Here is a 21,907-nt window from a genome sequence, read left to right as displayed (position 1 = left end):
AACAATTACATATGAGGGAATTAAATATGAGTGAACTCATATTTATCCCCTCATCCAGAGAACCTTCTTTGTCAAATCTCCAGCCACTATCTGCATCCCAGTGAGATGTCCATAGAACCCTAGTCAGTCTGATGTGATTCCTGCCACCTCATCTCTGCTTCTCTGCTCCCTTTGTCTTCTCCACTAAATAAGGACTTTTCAAGGGTAGGGCCTGTGTCTTTGATTTCTCTTCCTTAACACACAGTGCAGACCTGGATTTCACTTGATGGGTTTATGTAACACCAAAATTAATGTGCAAGCTGGAAACACTAGGGTGCTTTTAAGAAATTAGGCTTATTACTGAATTAGGAAGACGTTTGAACACTTCACAGGTACTCAGGATAGACAGACACAAATGGGCTAACAGATAGATAGAAGCCACCCATTTAGAACAATTTTATTGAGCATCTTTGTGACAAGAAATGTTCAGTACTTCTAGAAGCTTCAGCATACTGCATTAAACCAAAGAGAGTGCTTGGACTCTGGGAGCGTTCATCCACTAATCAAAATTCACTAATATGAACTAATCACTAGCCAGAATTGTGAACATTTACATGTGTAAGCAGGGATTTCTTTGCTTAGCATGCCATCATGTGCTTGCAATAATGTACATTTTTAAAAGAAGATCATGATCATTTTGATACATGATATTTTCAATCAAATTTAAGATTACAGGGTTTTTATTTAAGTCCTTTGATTTTGCACATAAAAGGTCCTCTCAGTCTTTTCTGAGTCTGAGTCTTGTCCTGGGTTTGTGCTTGTTCTTGGCCTTAGGAGCTCTCCCATTTACAGGAATCTGGAATAGGAGTAATCTTTTACTCCAGGCATTTTGACTTAATTCCTCCTTAGGTTGCTTTAGTTGCCCACAAGCTGCTTCTGCCTGCAGGGCAAGTTCAGGGGGGGTGAGCCAGTGATGAGTTTCCTGGTTCAGTCATTCCAGCTGCCACCTGAGCCAGAGATGAGTTTTCTGTTTCACACAGGCTGCCACCTGGTAGATTGGCACTGGCACAGGCACTGCAGTATGTACACAGGGGGTTACTGAGTAGTGTCCTCCCTCTGGTACAGGCCCGGGACCCACAATGGGAGCACAGGCTGGCTCCATACCACATTAGGGGTGGATGGGAGGGGTCCAACAAGAGTGCCAAGAACTTCTACTACCGTTTTTAAAGCTGTATTTTCTTATTTTGGCACCTGCCCAGTTACTGCAACCCTCTAACTGTTTTCTAGTGTTTTGAGAAGATGGCTCTGCTAGCTGTTTGAAGATTCTGTGGGGGAACAATTCCCTAGAGCATCTTATATCGCCATCTTGGTCGACTGAAGTTCAGAGAACTGGACTTCTGTAGAGAAAAGCTTTGCTCATCAATATTTTACTTCTTTGTGAACTGTATCGTAAGTGGCATAAATGCTCGATTCTTTCTCTAAATTTTCAGAGCAATGGGTGATACCTTAGCTCAGCTTATTATTAAGAACTCATCAATTTTTATCTATTTTGTTTCAATCCAATGTATTTATTCCTTTTATGTTCAGGTTGTCCCATCTTAAGCCAGACAAAGCACTTTCTAACTTTCTCCTATTCCTTTTGACATGGCTACAAAAAAGTCTGTGATAAATTCCTAGATTCTAGGACATCTTGTCTGCCAGAAAGGTCTTGTAAACTTCCTGGCCAATACCTAGAGTCAGCCTTTTTTCCCCAAGGAATCTTGGTTCCTTTGGGTGGGAAATCTATTTATAGACCATAAGTACGTGCTCCTTGATAGTGGATGATGACTTTTCAGTGGACAACTCAATAATGTACATTTTTAAAAGAAGAAGATCATGATCGTTTTGATACATGATATTTTCAATCAAATTTAAGATTACAGGGTTTTTAAATAAGTCCTTTGATTATGCACGTAACTCTTCTCATTCAAAAAATCTTGATTCCTAATGGTGTATACTTATGTTTACAAATAAATATACTTAATTGCTTTATCCTACAATATGCTTATAATTGGGTTTCAGAATGTCCATATCAATAATACCACTAATGTAGCTTTAGAATTCTATGTGTTTCTAGTTGTCCTTAGAATATATCCCACCAGGGATGCCCAATTAAAAAAGATATTTTTAAAAAATGTTTGCATAAGTTCTAAAGAGAAAACCGTATTACAAGGTATGTTACAAAAGTCTCACTTTCATCCCTGTTCTTTTCCTACCACATAAATAATAATTTTTATTGATTTTGTTTTGTTGAGTGTTGCATAATCTGTTATATTATTTATCTTGCCCCTCCATTTCATGTACAAAAAATAGAATACTAAAAATACTTGTTTTATTTACTTTTATTTGTTTAGCAATATATTCCAGAGTTAACTGAATATTAGTGTTCTTTCTTAGTCCTTTTTATGACTGCATAGGACTCCAGTGAGTGGATATACTATGCTTTGACATTGTCCACAATGCTTTCATATTTAGTTTGTTTTTTATCTTTTCCTATTAAAAATAATACTGCAATAAATAACCTTATGCATAAATACCTTCATAGTTTTTGCTGGTGTATGTTTGGGATAACTTCTTATTAGTAGGATTGCTGGGTCAGAGGGTAAGGGCATATTTGAGTTTGCTAGATACTGTGAAATATTTCTCAGTAGGGAAAATTCTTCAATTTTGCCTTGTCACTAGCAATGTATGAGAATACCTGTTTCCCACAGTCTCATCAGTACACTATGATCTCAGCTTTTTTTCAACTCTAATAGGTAAGAAAGATAACTCTGGGTAAAACTAAGAATTTTTAAATTACATAGTAACTTCGTTAACAAAGATTGTTACCCTTTGTGTTAGGGGTCAGCAAGTTTCTTGTATAAAGGGCCAAACAGTAGCTATTTTAGACTTTGTGGTCCAGATGGTTTCAGGCACAAATACTCAACTTTGCTCTGGCTGTGTGAAAGCAGTCTTTGACCATACTGAACATGGTTGTGCTCTGCAGTTGTTATGTTAATTTGTCAAATCTACCAGGTAATGGTGCCTGTTGTCTGATCAAGTAAGCACTGGCCTAACTTACTGTGAGAATATTTTAGGAATTTAAATCATCAACAAGTTGACTTATGGTTGATTGCATCTACAATCAACTAAGGAAAGTGTCTTCAGCAATGAGAGATGTTTCATCCAATCACTTGAAGGCTTTAAAAGAACAAGTGATGAATTCAGCAGTCAGAAGAGAGAATTTTCATCTCTACCACAGCCAGCCAGCTTCTCCTAGGGAATTCATTGAAAACCTTCATTGGAGTTGTCAGCTTGTAGCCTGTCCCAGGGAATTTGGATTTGTGCATCCCACGGTTGCATGAAATACTTTTATAAAATCTCATAATATGGGCGGTATAAGGGTAGCTCAGTGGTAGAATTCTTATAACATTTACTGATATCTCCCATTAGTTTTGTTTCCTTAGGGAGCCTTGACTAATAGAGCTTTTGTACTTGGAGTTATTCTTAAGAAACAGAGTCTTAAAAATGTGTCTTTGCAATTGTTTTTCTAATTAGATTCAAAGGCATTAATAATTCTATTTCCAATAATCAAGATGGCACTGACAGGTATGAGTTGGTAATAGAGATATTCAAAATATCATCACTGGATTCTACTATTTATATGCTTATAAAATGCAAGGCTCTGGGTAAGAGTGTTTTTGACATCTTAACAAATTTTGTGGAGTCAAAAAGTATGATGCTATTAGCTGGTTGTTACTAAATATGTTGGATACAGGCATAAAAGAAAGATGACGGTGGCTCAGGAGGCAAAGTTCTTGCCTGCCATGCTGGGGACCCAGGTTCGATTCCCAGTGACTGCCCATACAAAAAAAAAAAAGAAAGAAAGGGATGTGAAGTCTTCAAATTTGCAACTTAAGCACCACATGAATGATGTAAAAGTTCCTACATGTGCCCTGAAAGAAAATCTTTTTTCCTGTAGCTGCAGGTTTGAGATCTCTGAAAACCAGACCCACAGTCTCATTGTGCAAGGGGTAGAGTTACAACATAAAATAAATCCCCAACATTGCAGGCTCTGTTGTTAAAGTAAGGGCATTGATTTGAAAGGAATCCTGAAAATTGGAATGGGGACAGATGAGCTGATAATTATGGCTGTAGGGATGTTGAAACCCTATATTCTGCTCAGTCCTCACTAAATAAACTGTAATGGTTTGCTCTGAGGAAACAGCTGCCCAGCCTAGACTCTGCCCTGAGGAGAGAGCTACCAGACCTCCAGCCTGCCTTGGGAAAACAGCTTCCAGACCTCCTGTCTACCCTGAGGAATCTGCCATCCAACCTCCACTTGAAGAGATTAACCAGACGGTGCCTCGTAAACTAGTAACCACCTCCCCTGAGGAAGCAACCCATACTCCTCTGTCCAGAGGACAGTTCGGTGACAGCAGTTTCCACAGTAATATCTCACCAGAAGAGAAGGGTAGCTAAAGAGCTCTTCAGGGATGATGGATTTAGTCTCACAAGTTTATTCCTCATAGTCCCAGTGTAAGGTGTGGTCTCTGGTCATTCCTGAGGTATGTGAACAGGTCTTATAAAGTCAATCTGCTCTAACATTCCAATCTCTCTAAGCCTCTGGATCCCCTCATCTTCTTTATGACATGGCAGTTCTGGTATGTGCACCTCAGGTAAATCAGTCACCTTTTGATCCATGTTTCAGCCAACCACCCAAACAAACTGCTAAAGCCCTTTTAACCCCTCAGGCTACCACACTGACTCCAGAGTTTCTGCTTAGTAGGCCCACACCAATACATTCAACCTGACCCCACACCAATACACTCAACCTGACCCCACATCAATACATTCAACCTGACCCCACATCAATACATTCAGCCTGACCCCACATCAATACATTCAGCCTGACCCCACACCAATACACTCAACCTGACCCCGCATCAATACATTCAACCTGACCCCGCATCAATACATTCAACCTGACCCCACACCAATACATTCAGCCTGACCCCACACCAATACATTCAACCTGACCCCGCATCAATGCATTCAACCTGACCCCACACCAATACACTCAACCTGACCCCACATCAATACATTCAACCTGACCCCACATCAATACATTCAGCCTGACCCCACATCAATACATTCAGCCTGACCCCACACCAATACACTCAACCTGACCCCGCATCAATACATTCAACCTGACCCCACATCAATACATTCAGCCTGACCCCACATCAATACATTCAGCCTGACCCCACACCAATACATTCAGCCTGACCCCACACCAATACATTCAACCTGACCCCACACCAATACACTCAACCTGACCCCGCATCAATACATTCAACCTGACCCCACATCAATACATTCAGCCTGACCCCACATCAATACATTCAGCCTGACCCCACACCAATACATTCAACCTGACCCCGCATCAATACATTCAACCTGACCCCACACCAATATATTCAGCCTGACCCCACACCAATACATTCAACCTGACCCCGCATCAATGCATTCAACCTGACCCCACACCAATACATTCAATCTGACCCAACTTTGTATTACTTCCACCATTACCCCACACCTTTAATATCCATTCGTACACATTTTCCTCTGATTTCTGTCTTTATAAATTAGAAAACTCATGCAGTTCTTTTGGATTACAGCATACTTCCTCATGGGTCACCATCAGTGCCTCACCATTTGGGGCCTTTTGGGACTCTAGTCATAGGTCTTACAGAAAAGAGGGACGGTGGGGGCGAGTCATGAGAAGAATTATAACTTTAAAACCAATTACTTCAGGACATTAAGTTGCAATTTTATCTGGTGAAATAGGATTAATCATACATACCATACCCCAAAATTTCCCTCTCATTGACCACTAGTATTTCAATCTACTCAATTTATTTTAACCTTTGTGCTGCCTGTTTGTTTGTTTTTATCTATATTTTTTACTCATCTGTCCATACCCTAGATAAAAGGAGCATAAGACAAAGTTTTCACACTCACACAGTCACATTGTAAAAGTTATATCATTATACAATCATCTTCAAGAAACATGGCTCCTGGAATACAACTCTACAGTTTCAGGTACTTCCCTCTAGCCACTCTAATACACCATAAACTAAAAAGGGGATATCTATATAATGGGTAAGAATAACCTCCAGGATAACCTCTTGACTCTGTTTGAAACCTCTCAGCCATTGATACTTTATTTTGTCTTTTTTCTCTCTTTCCCCTTTTGGTCTACAAGGTTTTCTCAATCCCTTAATGTTGAGTCCCAGCTCATCCCAGGATTTCTGTCCCATGTTGCCAGGGAGGCTTACACTTCTGGGAGTCATCTCCCACATAGAGGGATGAGGGAAGTGAGTTTGCTTACCATGTTAGCTTAGAGAGAGAGAGGTCACATCTGAGCAACAAAAGAGGTTCTCTGGGGGTAACTCTTAGGCCTAAAATTTAAGTAGGCTTAGCCTATCCTTTGCAGGGATAAGTTTCATAGGGGAAAACCTCAAGATTGATCTCTGATCTATCTTGAGTTAATTTTTTAATATGATGTGAGATATTATTCTACTGGGAAGAGTGCAATCCACTTACTGTTTCTTCCCAGTAGATTGCACTCTTGAGTCACCTCCTCCCTGCAGACTCTCCTCTCCCCAGCTGCTGTGGCTGGCCAGGCCTGATGACTGGTCCCAGTGTGCAGGACGGGGCAGCTGGTCACAATGTCCTGCAGGTAGCTGATTGCCGGGCCCAGTGGGGTAGCTGATCATAGCACCCACACGTGGTGGATCCACCACTCACAGTGCTTGATGGAATAGCTATTCGTGGTGCCCAGTGGAGTGACTGATCACTGGGTGGCTAGGTGTTACCTCTGGGCTCCCACTGGAGCTGCCAGCTGCAGCGCTGCAAGGAGAAATCTCTCCAGCTAGCTTCTGGGGCAGGCTGCAGTGGAGGGATGGTCCATTCCCTCAGATCCACACTTCCCCCTGTGCTGCCCCCCACCTCCAGCAGGCCGCAGCTGAACAGACTCATCTTACTCTCCCCATCCCAATCTCTCTGTCTCTCTCTGCTGGGAGGTTCCCACGAAATGCCAAAGACCCTCTTCAATCACTCATCCCCTAGGACTGGAATCTCGGTCATTTCTTCTGTCCCTTCTCTTGTTGCCTCATGGAGCAGGGATGAAATCAGCCTACCCTACTCTGCCATGCACCTGAAAGTCCTCCCATATTTGTGAATTTCTTTTTCATGGTATAATTATTTTTATGTAGCCATCAAAGTGTAACAGACTAATACTGTCCACATGATTGTATGACTTGAGACTAATATATTTAGAAGCACCTGAATTATCTAAATTGATTTAATAAATGTCAGTTTTTGAGTTAAGATCCAAATTTAGTGTAAAGAATCCTTTCATCACCTGCATGACCCATTGATTGCCCGAGTTGGAATACAGAGCATGCTGTGCCTTTCTTAGTATTGGTAACTAAATGATAACAGAAGCTTTATCTCCTCATGATAACTTCAAAGGCCTGGTGTTGCAGGTATTCTGTTGTGCTTCTGAACCTAGCTGTACCTCATTGTTAAGTTCTTAAAATAACAAGAAAGGAAAGTAATATAACTTTCCCTTTGGAAGGGGTGTAATATAACAAAAAATGAACAAATCTCATGAAAACTGCATATAAATAGATTCATTTTTATGACATAATTGGCATACTCTGAAAAGGTGATGTTCTCATAAAAAAAAAATACCAAAAATAGGTTCATGATGTCTGCCTCAGACTTTTCTATTATTGCATATGAGGTGATGTATATTGGAAAATGTACTAAAGACACAAAGTAACTCAGGGTTACTTGGCTACTTGCTTTATCCTTTTAACCATCTTATATCCTTATCCTTTATCCTTATAACCATCCTGCTGGAGGGCAGGAGCTGTGTCTTACCTTTGGGTTTGCTTCTTATGATGGCTATGCTGTGCTAGATCATCACAGCTATTTAGGGAACAAAACCATCTATAAAGGTGTCAAACTATTAGTTTGGACAAGATATTTAAATAGTTAAAGTAGGGTTAAAGTAGGGCTTCTGTGGGTAAAACAAGAAAGGTTCTTGAAGCATGAAGCATATCGGAAAGAGGGATTGTGACGAGTGGAATGAGAAGAGGACTTCTGCTAAATGGAGGTAGAACATTTGGCATGAGCAGTGGGTGCTTTATAGTGCAGTGGCATGTGAAATCACCAGAAGCTGTAACTGAGCTCTAAGGTTGAGGGTGAACAGGAGCTCTCTAGCTTCCTGGTTGGGGAAGAGAGGTTGTCATCAGTGTATTGCTGGGGCTTCAGCCTAGTCGGGGGGTGGAGGGGTTGGGGTCTGCTTCCAGTCTCACTCTCATTGCTTTGGGCAGACTTCAAGTGCTCACAGCTGTTGGCCAGAGGTATCGGTTTCTTGCCACATGAGCTTCCTCATAGAACAACTTGGAACATGACAGCTAGCTTCCCTCAGAGAAGGCAAGTGAGAGGGAGTGCCCAAGATGCAAACCATGGACTTTTTTGGAACCTAAGCTCAGAAGGGACACTTCATCCCTTGGCCACATTCTGTTCGCTAGAAGTGAGTCAGTAAACCCAGCCCACACTCAGCGGAGGGGTTTACACAAGGAGGTCCTTAGGGTCCATCCTAGAAGCCACCTATCATATTAATATATTTCATTTTACCTATTATATCCAAAGTATTATCTCAATATGAAATCAGTATATAAAAATTATTAATGTTGTTTAACTTTGATTTTACTAAGTCTATGAAGTACAGTGTATATTTTTTATTTGCAGCATCTCTTAATTCAGATGATAAATTTTCATCAGAAATACTTGATCTTTATTATAGGTTCCATAAAACTTATAGTAGAAGATTTACATACCCAAGTTGTTCCAAATATGTTTAAATATTTTGAATAACTGAATTAAGTGTCAGTTTTTAAATATGTAAGTCCAAAATTAAACCAACTAAAAATGTACCTCAATCGCAGTAATCACATTTCAAGTGCTCAAAGTCACATGGCTACCACATTGGACAGTAGATTTCTAGAATTTTGGATATGAAAAAAAAGATGAGAAATAAAATGATACTTTAAAGGGGCAGGGAAGTAGAAATTTTGTTAAGAAAATAGAAATCTGTGCTTTTTTTCCCCATGTGTGCCTTATGCAGAAGGAAAGAGATTGAAGATAATGGAAACATGGGGTATAATTAATGTGGGTCTGAATTGCTGCTCAGATTTGAGTGGAGATGCAGTGGGGGGAAAAAGGTGATGATTGGACTCGGTAGGGACCTGGTATTCAGAATGGTGGAATGAAGTGTGGGAGATTCAAACCAGAAGCTTTTAAACGTTTTCTCTTTTGAGTTTGTCACTCTGTTCATTTTTTCCAAATGTTTATGCCAAGAGAGGGAAAAAGCAGTTGGAAATGGAATCCATTTTCCAGGCTTTCATTTCCTGTGAGCCTCAGAGGAGACCCTTTTCTGACCTGGACCAGAAGTGTTCTCAGGATAGGAAGCCCCTCCTGGGAATGGGGCGTCCTGCCTATGTTATTCTTTCAACCAAATACCATTTGTAAATTAGCTCAACAACCATGCCCCGCACCCAGTCCTAAAATATCTTATCTGAGGCTTCCATTTTCAGTCTTTAACCAAAGTTATAATGCACACATCTTTGTGAATGAGCAAATGAAGGCCCTGAGAAATTAAGTGATTTCCTCAAGGTAACAAAAGTGCTGTATAGGACTACCATGTCTTTTAGGTTCTCAGTGCATTGTTTCTACGACTGCAGGTGGGGAAGTAGCAGCCTCTGTTGGTATGATTGGGGCATTTGCACATCTGTCATTTGCATTCCTATGTAGATATCAAAACCTAGTAAGACGGCCATTGTTAAGATATTTGGGTGGGCTTTAAATCATAGTTATACCACATTCTATATGTTTTGCTGCAAGTTTCTTATACTCTGTGTCTCCAATTAAATGCAAATGACAAATGCCTTGTGGAATTAAATGTGGGAGGTTTACAAAGCACCTGCACATTGCTTAGTAGTAGATATTCTATACCTGCACATTTCGTTCTCCTCTACCACTTGAATTTTGCTCATTCTTTTGTTGTTGTTGTTGTCATTTGTTTATTTTGTGTGAATGTTTCTGCTCTTGAAGGGACAGTATAGTGTGGGAGTGAAGAGCACTAACTTTAGAATCAGACAACCTGGATTTATATCTCAGTCCTTCCACTTACTGGCTTGGTGACCTTAGGTAAGCTCTTTACCCTCTCTAACATCAGCATCCTCTGGAATGAGGAGATGGTAGCATATGTTTCATGTAATGGTTGGGTGGGTGTGAGTTAATACACATAGAGCACTTAGAGCAATTTCTAGCACATACTTGACACTCAAGCATTAGCTGCTATTATTGCTGATATTGGATAAAACAAGGACTATATTATTTTTCATGTGTATCCTTATTGGTACTTCCTTTGGGGACATGCAAATAAAAAGCATGTAATAAATGCCTACTTGATGTAAAGAATAGTAACTGCCTTTTTGCTGGATACATTATACCAACTGTGACTGAAGATGAGTCCTATTCTTAAGAGTGAGAAGATGCCAGAATTATTCTTTCCTGATGTTCGTCTTGATCTTCTTTGTTCAAGGGGAGCCACAGCCAGGGGTAGTGTAGCGAGCTATGGCTGTGGGCCTGGACCGTCAGCCGGGAGGCTGTGTTCAGACGTGCAGGATTTGTTACATGATCTCGGGCAAGTCACTGAACATCTGGGTAAAATGAGGGAGAATTATTTCTGCTCTAGAATTTACTCAGTCCAATTTAATTACCCCCCCCTTCTTTTTTCTAAATAAGCAGAGGATTTAAAAATTTCCTGAGAACTGAGTACTTTGATTTATGTAAATTTCTCTGAAACTTCAGTGACTTCCTAAATCTCTGACTGTTCACTATGTGTTAGGAAATACTTTGACTCTCAGCAACTAACCGCATTCTCCCTCTCTCCTTTCCACTGTTCCTCAATTAAATTAACAAACGTGTGCAGACCACTCTGTCGGGTGCCAGTTTAACATTCTAGGTGCCAAGATACAGTAGAAAATGAGACAAGGCAAATCCAGTTTTCATGGAATTTTCAATCTCTAGGCTTAAGTCAAAAAATAGACAAGCGAATAGATAAATGAAGGGAACGATTACAGGTAGAGATAAACAGAATGAGGACAAAATAGGGTTACCTGTAAGGTAGACTAGGAGGGATGGGATTAGGTATTGGCTCCTTTTTTGAGTAGTCAGAGAATACCGTCTGAGAAAGAAGTATTTCCTCTAAAGCCAAGATAAGCTCAAGGGGAGGGTAATATGTTTTGTGGTTAAAAACATTTTCCACACAGGGCAGGTCACGGTGGCTCAGCAGGCAGGGTTCTTGCCTGCCATGCTGGAGACTGGGGTTCGATTCCCGGTGCCTGCCCATGCAGAAAAAAAAAAAAGCATTTTCCACAGAGGAAACAACTGTGTAAGTCTCCCTCAGCTGAGAATAAACTGTGTCTACTTTAAAAAGGGAATGAATACCAGTATGAATTATATAATGAGTTGAAATTGAGAGTAACTAAAGTTAGGTGGAGACGAGCTCAGAGGTTCTCAGACTTTAGCATTCATTAGAATCACCTAAAGGGCTTATCAAAATGTACATTGCTGGTTCACACTCCCCAAATTTTTTATTCGGTGAGTCTGGATTGGGATCTGAGAACTTGCATTTCTAACCTCAGGTTAGAAAATGTGGCCTGAAAACCCACCTTGAGAGCTACTGGGCTAGTTCCTCTACAGCTTTGCCTACCAAGGAAAGGAATTTGAATCAGTGCTTTGGGACTCCACTGAAGGATCAGAGATATAATGTAGTATGACATATATTTTTTTAATTAAAAGAATTTTTTATTAGAGAAGTTGTAGGTTTACAGAACAGTCATGCATAAAATACTGAATTCCCGCACACCACCCCACCAGCAACATTTGCATTGATGTGGAAAGTTTGTTACAATTGATGAGAACACTATTTTTGTAATTCTGCTATTTTTAAATGGTAGTTACATTTGTCGCAATTGCTGAAAGAATATTAAAGTAATACTATAACTATTGTCCATATTTTATGTAGGAGTATTTTTCCCCATATTCCTGGCCTGTTTTTTTTTTCATGCATGTCTTTATTTTATTACTTATCTTCCCATACACTGGGTAAAGGGAATATCAGCCACAAGCTCTTTTGTTGTGGTGGTTGTTGTGTTGCATGGGCAAGCACTGGGAATCAAACCCGGTTTCTTGCATGGCAGGTGAGAACTCTGCCACTGAGCCACCGTGACCCACCGAGTCACAGGTTTTTATAATCACACAGTCACATGACAACAGCTGTATAGATATAGAATCATTATCAAAGATCATGGCTACCTGATTACAGTTCAGCGATTTCAGGTATTTCCTTCCTATTCTAATATACTACAAATTAAAAAGAAATATCTAAATAATAAGTTAGTAGTCATAATCCTTTCTTGAATCCTAAATTCTCCGTTATACCTCCTCTCCTTCATTTGATCATTCTCGCAATCTTAGGGGATAGTTAGACAATGACCATTTTAACTTCATGCTGGAAAGGGATCCCAACCTTATGGGGTAATAGAATGACACTGGTTGATATTCTAGGAAAGACTGGTACCTCTGCTTTTCAGGGCTTATCTGGCATAGGAACAATCTGGAGGCCTTCAGTTTCTGGAAAAAAAAAAATACTAACTCAATCTCTTATAGAGTCTTAGATAGACCCCAGGGTATTCTTTAGGAGTTTCAGGAATACTGTTGGTTGGGGCTTGGCATACTGTGACAATTTGCAATATCTTGCTGAAGCTTTCATAAGAATCACCTCCAGAATGACCCCTTGACTCTATTTGAAATCTCTTAACCACTGAAGCTTTATTTTGTTTCATTCATTTTTCCCCCTTTTGGTCAAGAAAGCCCTGTCAATCCCATGATGCCAGGGCCAGACTCAATCTGGGAGTCATGTCCTGTGTTGCCAGGGAGACTTATACCCCTGGAATTAATGTCCCATGTAGTGGGGAGAGTAGTGAGTTTATTTGCAAAGTTGGTTTAGAGAGAGAGGCCACATCTAAGTAACCAAAGAGGATCTCTGGGGGTGACTCTTAGGCATAACTGTTAGTAGGCTTAGCTTCGCTATTGCAGAAATAAATTTCATAAAGGCAATCCTCAAGATCGAGGGCTTAGCTTGTAAATTGGGAGTCCCTAATGCTTGAGAGAGTATCAGGAATCCCCTATGTGGGGAAATTTAATAGTTCCACATTTTTCTCTAGTGCTTGAAAGGGACTTTGCCAATATATATATATTTTTTAATTTTCTTCCCCACATACTCTGGAAAGATCTAACAATATTATACTGACCTGTGCAGAACAGCAAGATCTCATTCCCTCTTCTAGATTGCGTTTAATTAGGTTGTTTAAATAAACTGACCAAGCAGGGTGAATTAGATAGTATGCTATAGAAAATTTAAGTTTGGATAAAATAATCATCACTTCTTTTGGTCTCACATGGAAGTTAAACTTTTAAAATACAGACAATATCATCCTTTACCCTGTATTCTGATTTACTTTAGTCCTAACCAGATCTGCATAATTCATATCTTTAATTGAAGTTTAGTCTCTTTTTCAGCTTCTTTAACAGTTATTGAATGGGGTAATTCTGACTTTCAAAACTGCAATACTCTAGCTCTGAGTCTCAGGTTTCGAACAGATACCCAAAGTTCTAGGGAACTACCAGGTTTTACACTCAGAACATATCATCTCAGAATTTAGAGATAACATTTAAAACTCAGGGATAAATATGTTTGCTGTAAGAGCTCACAATCTAGGAACCTTTATAACGAATCTTATTGAACATTCTATACTCCTTAATCATCGACTGTTCAATCTCTGCTCATTTTCTATCTCCTGATAACCTATGATCTCTAATTCAATTCTCAGAGTTTGCTCATTATAGTTTATAGACTCTATTAGTCATATTAGTCAATATAAACTAATATAGTAGTCATATCAGTGAGACTGTACAATATTTGTCCTTTCGTTTCTGGCTTATTTTACTCAACGTAAAGGTCCTCAAGGTTCATTTACCTACTTGCATGCCTCACGGTTTCATTCATTTCTTCAGCCATTCAGTATTCTATTGTATGTATACACCATAATTCACCCTTCTGTTCATCAGCTGATGTATCCTTCAGCCACCTCTGTTCATTGGCAATCATGAATACTGCCACCATAAATACCAGTGTGCACTCAGCTCCTTCCGTATCTCCAGACATCTGTTTCAGAGTTCTCCAAAATATTCTCCTCTTAAAGTACTCTAGTAAGCTAATTAAGGCACACGTTGAATGGGTGGGTCTCATCTCCATGGAAACAACCTAATCAAAAGGTCCCACCCAAACAGTGGGACTGCCCCCACAAGATTGGATTAAAAGAACACGCCTTTTCTGGGGTACATAACAGTTTCAAACCACACTGTTGTTATCCGGCTCTGTGTGTCCCTTTTCTTTTGGCACAGCCATTTTCCAGTATTCTGGGGTTAGCTAACTCCAGAAACCTCTGTTTTTGTTTTTTTTATTTTCTTCTCATCAGCCCTGTCTCCTCACTGCTGGAACTGGGGCTGCTGTAGATATCCAATTTCTTGTTTCAGTTACAGATTTATCTGTGCTTGGAGCTGGTGTTCAGCAATCTGAATTTGTTAATCAGCAATTGGAGCTTGATTGAGCTCTCCTTCCCTTGCTTCTAGGAGAGAGTGCTTCTGTTTGCCACTGGGGAGAGACTCTGAGTCAGCCTTTCATGCCAATGGGGGAGCATCACTAGCCTCAACAGCATGGAAGAATTTCCTTACAGTTCTGTGTTGTAATTTTCGCTCTTCCACATATTCCAGGCTGGTTTGTAATGTACATCTGGTCATGAAAGTCCCCCAAACAGTGGTTCCAGACATTTCCTGGCTTTTTACTAGCTGCCCTAGAGGATAAACTAAATCCCTCACCTCCCTATGCTGCCATCTTGCCCCACCTCCTAACTTAAATTTTGAAAGTTCATTCATGACTACTAGTGAGGGAAATGGATTTTAAAGAACAAGAGGAAAAATGGAAAGACTAAGCAGGAGGGTATTGGAGCAGCCCAGGCAGGAGGTGGTGGCTTAAGTACCAGGGTGGTAGCAGAGGAGCTGGCGAAAAGTAAAAAGATTGAGGATATGCCTTAGAGTTGAGAGCCTACAGGACTTGATATTGGATTGGAAGTAGTAAATTAAGTGGTAGAGAGAATGAAAAAGTACCTAGGATTTCTCTTTGGATTAACCGGGTGGTTAGCGATGCCATTTGCTGCGATGGTATATACTGGGAGAGTTTTGGCATAGTGAAGAGTGGCAGTAAAGAGGAGAATCAAGATTTGGGGTTTTGTAAAGTTTGAAACGCCTACTGGACATCCAAATGGAGCTGACCATGAGACTGTTGGGCAAGTCAGACTTAATAAAAAGATCAATATTGGATATATAATATTTGCTATCCATAGAAGTATAGATAGTATTTAGGGTTTGATAAGATCATCTGGGGAGGAAGGCTGTGGAAAGAGAATAGAAAAGAGCAGAGAATGAGCCCTGATGTGTTCCAACATTTAGTATTCAGATAGAGGTGACGAGGGCAGTGACGGAAACTGAGAAGTGGCAGTAAAGAAGAAGGAAAATGGTAAATTGCGCTGTCACACGAAAGCTTAGGGAAGAGACTTTCAAGAGGGAGGGCTTGGGCAGGTGTGTGAAATTGGTGCTTAAATGTGGCTGAGAAGAGACAGATACTTATACGTTCAGTTTGGACCCATTCAGGTCATTGGTGACCTTGATTAGCGAAATGTCAGTTGAGTCCTATAATGCTTAAAGGCATTTTTTTATTATTGATTTTTTAAAATGAATTAAGTACATCTTTTAATAAAATTAATATTTAAATAGTCACACAGCTTCTGTAGTATGTATAATCACATGTATTGTGTGGTCACACATAGAATGTGTGCACCCTATTATTTATTCAGCTTAAAGATAATATTAGGAGTTTAAACAGATTTGTGGGCCCTTTAGAATTACTCCACGCAGTGATGTACATAGCATATTTGTCCCAGAGCAGAGCAATATTTTTCTTTCTTTTTTATTTTTTGTTCTTATATATTATGTATTCACATGCCATATAATCATCCGAAATATACAATCAGTGGTTCACAGTATCATCCTATAGCTGTGCATTTATCATCACAATAGACTTTTTGTTCTTTTTTGTGAAAAATAACATAAACAAAAAAGCAATACATTTCAAAGCACATCGCAACAATTAGTTGTAGAAGAGATTTCGGAGTTTGATATGGATTACAATTCCACAAGTTTAGGTTTCTACTTCTAGCTGCATTATTGATTATTTTTTAAAGCCACTTTTGCTTTGTTCTCTCTGTTTTGAAGTTAGGTTAATGAGAAAAGGAAGCTTTTGTTGTGTTTACTTGTGCTTCCTTAAGCAAAGCAAAATGTTATTCCCATCAAGGAACAATTTTTTGTTTAATAAAAATTTCAACTGTTTCATTAAAACCAGACAGAAAAACTGAGTTGTGTGGAATTAGTTTCTACTTAATAGTTTAAATGCATAGTTTAGCAGGCATCAAAACATTTGTCATTTATTTTGAAAGGCTGCCTTATTCATCACAATACTGCTTTTGTTAGATAGTGCTCTATTCTTAGGATAGCTGTTAAAATTTAATTTTGGTAGTTAGAGCTCTTAGTACTTAAAAACCCTATTGTTTTAAGATTTGGATCTTAATTATTATATTTCTATCTTTAATATTTAAGCAATATTTTTGCATAGTGATTCTCTGATTGAATATGTAAGAATACTGTATAAATATGTCAAATTTTGGAAGCACGTGGGATCCCAATGGACTTGAGTAGTTTATTAAAGATGTATGTATATCTAATATAACAATTTAAAGCTTTCTTTCAAACCAAGAAGAGAATTTGAGTAGAATTCTGTTTTTCTGCTAAGCTGCTCTTTTAATTCTTTTTTCATGTATTTTAAAGATAGTAGTATTAATATTGACAGGACTGGAGTAATTGCAGTGGGCACATGCATTTGAAGTGCTTTGTAAATCAAAATGATAAGAAGACCCATTGGTAGTAATAGCAGGATACCACTTATTCGTGTTAAAATTAGGTTTGGATATTTTCAAAATATATTACTGTATAATGTGAAAATAAACCTTAATAACCACAGTGAAAATAACCACTGTGAAAATTTAGTGTAGTACTTTTTCTTAAAAAAAGATGATTTTAATATAATAAAGCAATACTTTCTAAGTAATGTATTACTGTGAACTATTCCTGTCAAGACTTGATTGATGAATTTTTTTCCCTGACCTGGGGAAGTTTTCTGTGTCAAATATCTTATTAGTTTAACCTCCTCTCTACTCACCCTTGTGTGATATTTGTTATTTTTGTTTTTGAATGTTTGTATGTTAATTTTTTTTCATTACCAGGAGTCTATATATTTAGATTGGTTATAAGGGTTGATTATTTTTACTATACCTCTGGCTTTAGATAATATTTCATTTAATTTTACTGCTTCAAAGCATCTCATTGGAAGACTTTTAACTAGATAAAAGATACTTATAAAATTTTGCTAGTAAATAAAAGGTGAAATAAATTAACAAAGTTTTAAATTACTTAGGATTCAGTTTAGTTCTACTGCTTTTCACTAGAGTAAACTATGCATTAAACAAACTTTAGTTAGACACATTCCTAAATTTAATGTAAATGGTTAACAACTGGGAAACAATGTATAATTGATTCTACAGTGTCTGCCAATCTAAATTTTACTTTTCATTTAAGAACTGAGCCATTTGTCTCTTTGAAGCATGCTTTGCTATTGGCCTCCTCAGTAGTATAAGCTGGCTGTCATTTTTCTGAATTGACTGTTTCCTATCTGTCTTATGACACTTCTTTTTTGCTTTGTACTGGTTGTTTCAGTATCCATTACATCTTCCCTACTGGATTTCTAGTTCATAATGGGAAGGATCTGGGACTTATTCATATATCCTTTCCATTCTTCAGGACCTAAGGTGACAATTTTTTTCAATTGAAATAATAATAGGAAACATTGAGTTATTTTTAATAAAAGTTTTATGTAAATAATATTTCAACTTTGTTGTGCTTTCTTTCTTTTTTTTTTTCCCAATAGGCTGTTCTTTACTAAATATAAATGCGTTTTCATCACAGACAAAGGATGTTAGGAAATAACACTTTTCACACAGAAACAAATCTTTTAAAACTGAGTAGGAGGAGTTCATTACAGAATGCAGTGGACAGGGAAGATTCAAAAGAAATTTGATTTCAATCTGGAAGGATAGAGAGTACATATAAAGGAACAGAGAATGGGGAGGGCATTTAAATAGAGACCAGTAAGGACAAAACTTGGAGATGGGAAGTACAGGGAATGACAAAAGTGGGTGATAGGACGGTCACTGGTGGCAGGGGTTAGTTATTATACCTTCCTTCACAGTCACCCTTCTTGAAAGCCAAGTCCACTGTATATAAAGGTGTTCCTACTGCTTTAGCCCCTACTAAAGGGCAGTTTGGCTTTTCTTGTTTCTTCCCTAGTGAGATTCTTGTTAAGCCCTAAGGTTCCCAGTTAGCCCTTACTAATAAAACCGGTGTGTATTTTTCAGCACTCATTTTTAAGAAATTTAAATAGAGTCAGCTAAAAGAAACAACACAGAAGCCTCTGATACAAAAATTTATTTTCATCTTTGGGAATAAGATCTTTTACCCTTCCTAATTTGATAATGCTTAGATACCTCATGTTTTATGGGAAGTATTCATTAATTCAATTAATATGTGTGCCTATGTGTTCCAGAGATCATGTGCATTTACAAACGTGTGAACATGGCAGAACAGAGAAGTCCCTACTTTCATGGAATTAATTTCCTTTTACTGAAAAGAGATGTGATAAACAAGTATTTGGTAGCTAAGCCCTAAGGTTAAAAGTGAAGCGAGAAAGAAGAGGTGTCAGGAGCAGACCCTGTAGAGGTCCCTGAGCTGGGATTGTTCTAGGAGTATTCGAAGAAAAGCAGCAGTCCTAGGACTGGAGTGCAGTGAGCCCAGGAAGAAAGTGGTGCAGAGGCCCGAGAGGTTGAACGTAAGGGATGACAGATATGGGACTCCAGTTTTTATTCTGAATGAGAGGAGAAGCCATTGGAGGGTTGGGAGAAGGCAGTGATCCGGCTTACTGTTTACAAGGATCTCTCTGCTGCTGCACTGAAAACAGCCTGTAGAGAAATAATTGTGGGAGCAGGGAGACCGGTTAGAATCTTGAACAGAGGTATTTGATGATCAGGGTTGTTGGTGGATTCCAGGTCTATTTATAGTCCAGAGTTAATAGAATTTGCACATGGATTGCAGGTCAATGTGTATAACCCAAGGAACTGAAAGAATTGTGATTTATTGAGATCGGGAAAACTTAGAGAGGAGAAGATTTGGTTTGGGGGAGATGTGGAAAGGAGAGTTAGGCTTGAGATTCCAGCTAGTCATCCCACTGGAGATATCAAATAGGTGTTTTCCAAATCTAGAGTTGAAGGGAGAGATCTCTGCCGATTATTCAGCATTTAAGATTTTTCTTCACATGGATTTTGCAAACTCCTTACACTTATTGTAATAGTTTTTAAATTCATCCTTACTGCTGTTTTAAAAGCAGTCTTTCTGGGAGGTGCAAGGTAGCCTGGTGGTAGAATTCTTGCCCTCCATTCAGGAGACCAGGTTTGATTCCCAGACCCTGCACTTGTAAAAAAAAGAGGAGTCTTTCTTTTAATTATGCTTTCTGTCTAGTTTTGTTTATGCTTATGTAGGCTTTTGACTTAGCATGTTAACTTTGTGCCATGCCACCTTACCGAACTCTCCTATTTGTAATGGTTTTTCAGCTGATTCATTTTGATTTCTTATCTCCTTTGATGTCTGTGTGAAATTTTACCTATCATTCAGTCCTAAGATTTATCACCTTCTTTCATAGCTCCATTTGCTTTCCTCTACTTGAAATATTAATTATCTTTCCCATGAGTTTCTATTCAGCCTCCCAAACCCCAACTCATATTTCCTAGTTGTGAAAATTTTCTTGATTCATAGGAAAGTTATTTTCTCTTCCTGTATGCTTCAGCTGTACCACCCGACTACCTATATTAAAGTAGTCATCTAACTTCATAATAATTTTATATGTCTGTCATTCCTTTTGGAGTATGAACACTCTCAGGGTAAGAATTGGTATCTTATTCATCTTTATATCCCCACTGTTTAGAATTTCCACATAATTGTTACAGGATAGATGTTTTATTGAAGACATGAGTGTTCAATTTCTGTACACTTAAAACTAAAATCTGAAATTGTATATGTCAAATTTTTCTCCATATAAGTTTTGCAAACTTGTTATATTTATTGTCACACTTTTAAAAATTCAATTTTGTTGCTATTATAAAAGAAGTCTTCTCTAGAGTATAATACATTTCTGTAATTATACTTCTAATATTTGAGGGCTCATTATTTTAGTAAATTAATATACAACATGGAAATGTTTCTTCTGTCTTTTCATGATGCTGTGTGCACGGAGGTACTGGGATGTATGGGACCATAAATTTTGAAAATACTGAATAATTGAATGTCACATATTTCTTACAAAGAATGCTTTTACTTCTTTATTTTAAAAATGATAATAGCTAATTTATTAAGCATTTCCTATGACCTAGGTATATTTTAAACCCTTTGCAAGTTTTAACTTATTTAATTTAGAACAACCCAAGGTCACAGAGTTGGTAATAAGTGAAGTCAGAGATCAGACATGACCAGAGTGATTTTAAGAGCGTACACTCATAACAACAATCCAGATCATGGAAGCAAAAGAAAAGGTAGTTATCTATTGCTGTGTAACAAATTACACCCAAACTTAATGGATTAATGCAATAAACATTGATTATCTCAGTTTCTGTGGATCAGGCCTCTGGGTGAGCCTGCAGTGAAGTTGTTGGCTGGGGCTGCCATCATCTGAAGGCTCAAACGGGGCAGGAACCACTTCCACACTCACTCTCAGGCCCCTGGCAGGTCTCAGCTCCTCACCATGTGGGTCCCCCATAGGCCGTCTGAGGGTCCTCTGTCATGGCAGCTGGTGGACCCAGAGTCAGAGTAGGCCCAAGACAAAACCCACAGTCCTCTTATTCCTAATTTGTGAAGGGACATGCCATCATTTCTGTCGCATTCTGTCCGTTGGAAGCAAATCACTATGTCCAGGCCCTCCTCAAAGGGAGAGCCTTACACAAGGGCAGGAATGCCAGGAGGCAGGGGGAAGTCTTTTTATTTTATTTGGTTTTTATTTTTGCCTAGAGAATAGGAGGTAGGAATTAAAATTTATATTTTTCTCAGGAAAGAACATTCTAAAAGTAGTCTCTCATAGTTAAATTTTCAAAAATCCTAATTTGCAGTGTTTTGAGAAAAAAGTAACAAAATTCATTAATTGTAGTTACTTTGTATTTATTTTCATGTTTCATTTTTTTATATCCATTAAATCATTGAATTGGCCCATGTTAGTTTTTTCAGGATATCTACCTATTTCTGTTATAAATCAAGGAGTTGTCTTTAGTAAAAAAAAATTTATTAAAATAATTATTTGTAACATTTTTTTGTTAAGACAAAAATGTAATTTATTACATAATGATTCACAGCTCATTGTTCATTGTTAGGTATAGTAGGACATACAGCATGCTTCTTTCCTGGAGGTAGTAACAAATATATGCAATAAGATGAGATA

The 21,907-nt window shown here is 38.5% G+C and overlaps 1 protein-coding gene across 8 annotated transcripts in view; it reads left to right on the top strand.

Annotated features, from left to right (window-relative positions):
* COBLL1 (cordon-bleu WH2 repeat protein like 1) overlaps nucleotides 1–21,907 on the top strand; it is a 153,021-nt gene that overhangs the window by 66,612 nt on the left and 64,502 nt on the right. The gene's annotated exons all lie outside the window — the stretch shown is intronic.

Source organism: Tamandua tetradactyla, chromosome 3 (assembly GCF_023851605.1).
Source record: "Tamandua tetradactyla isolate mTamTet1 chromosome 3, mTamTet1.pri, whole genome shotgun sequence".
Classification (NCBI taxonomy): Eukaryota; Metazoa; Chordata; class Mammalia; order Pilosa; family Myrmecophagidae; genus Tamandua; species Tamandua tetradactyla.
This window is presented reverse-complemented; position numbering and strand designations above follow the sequence as displayed.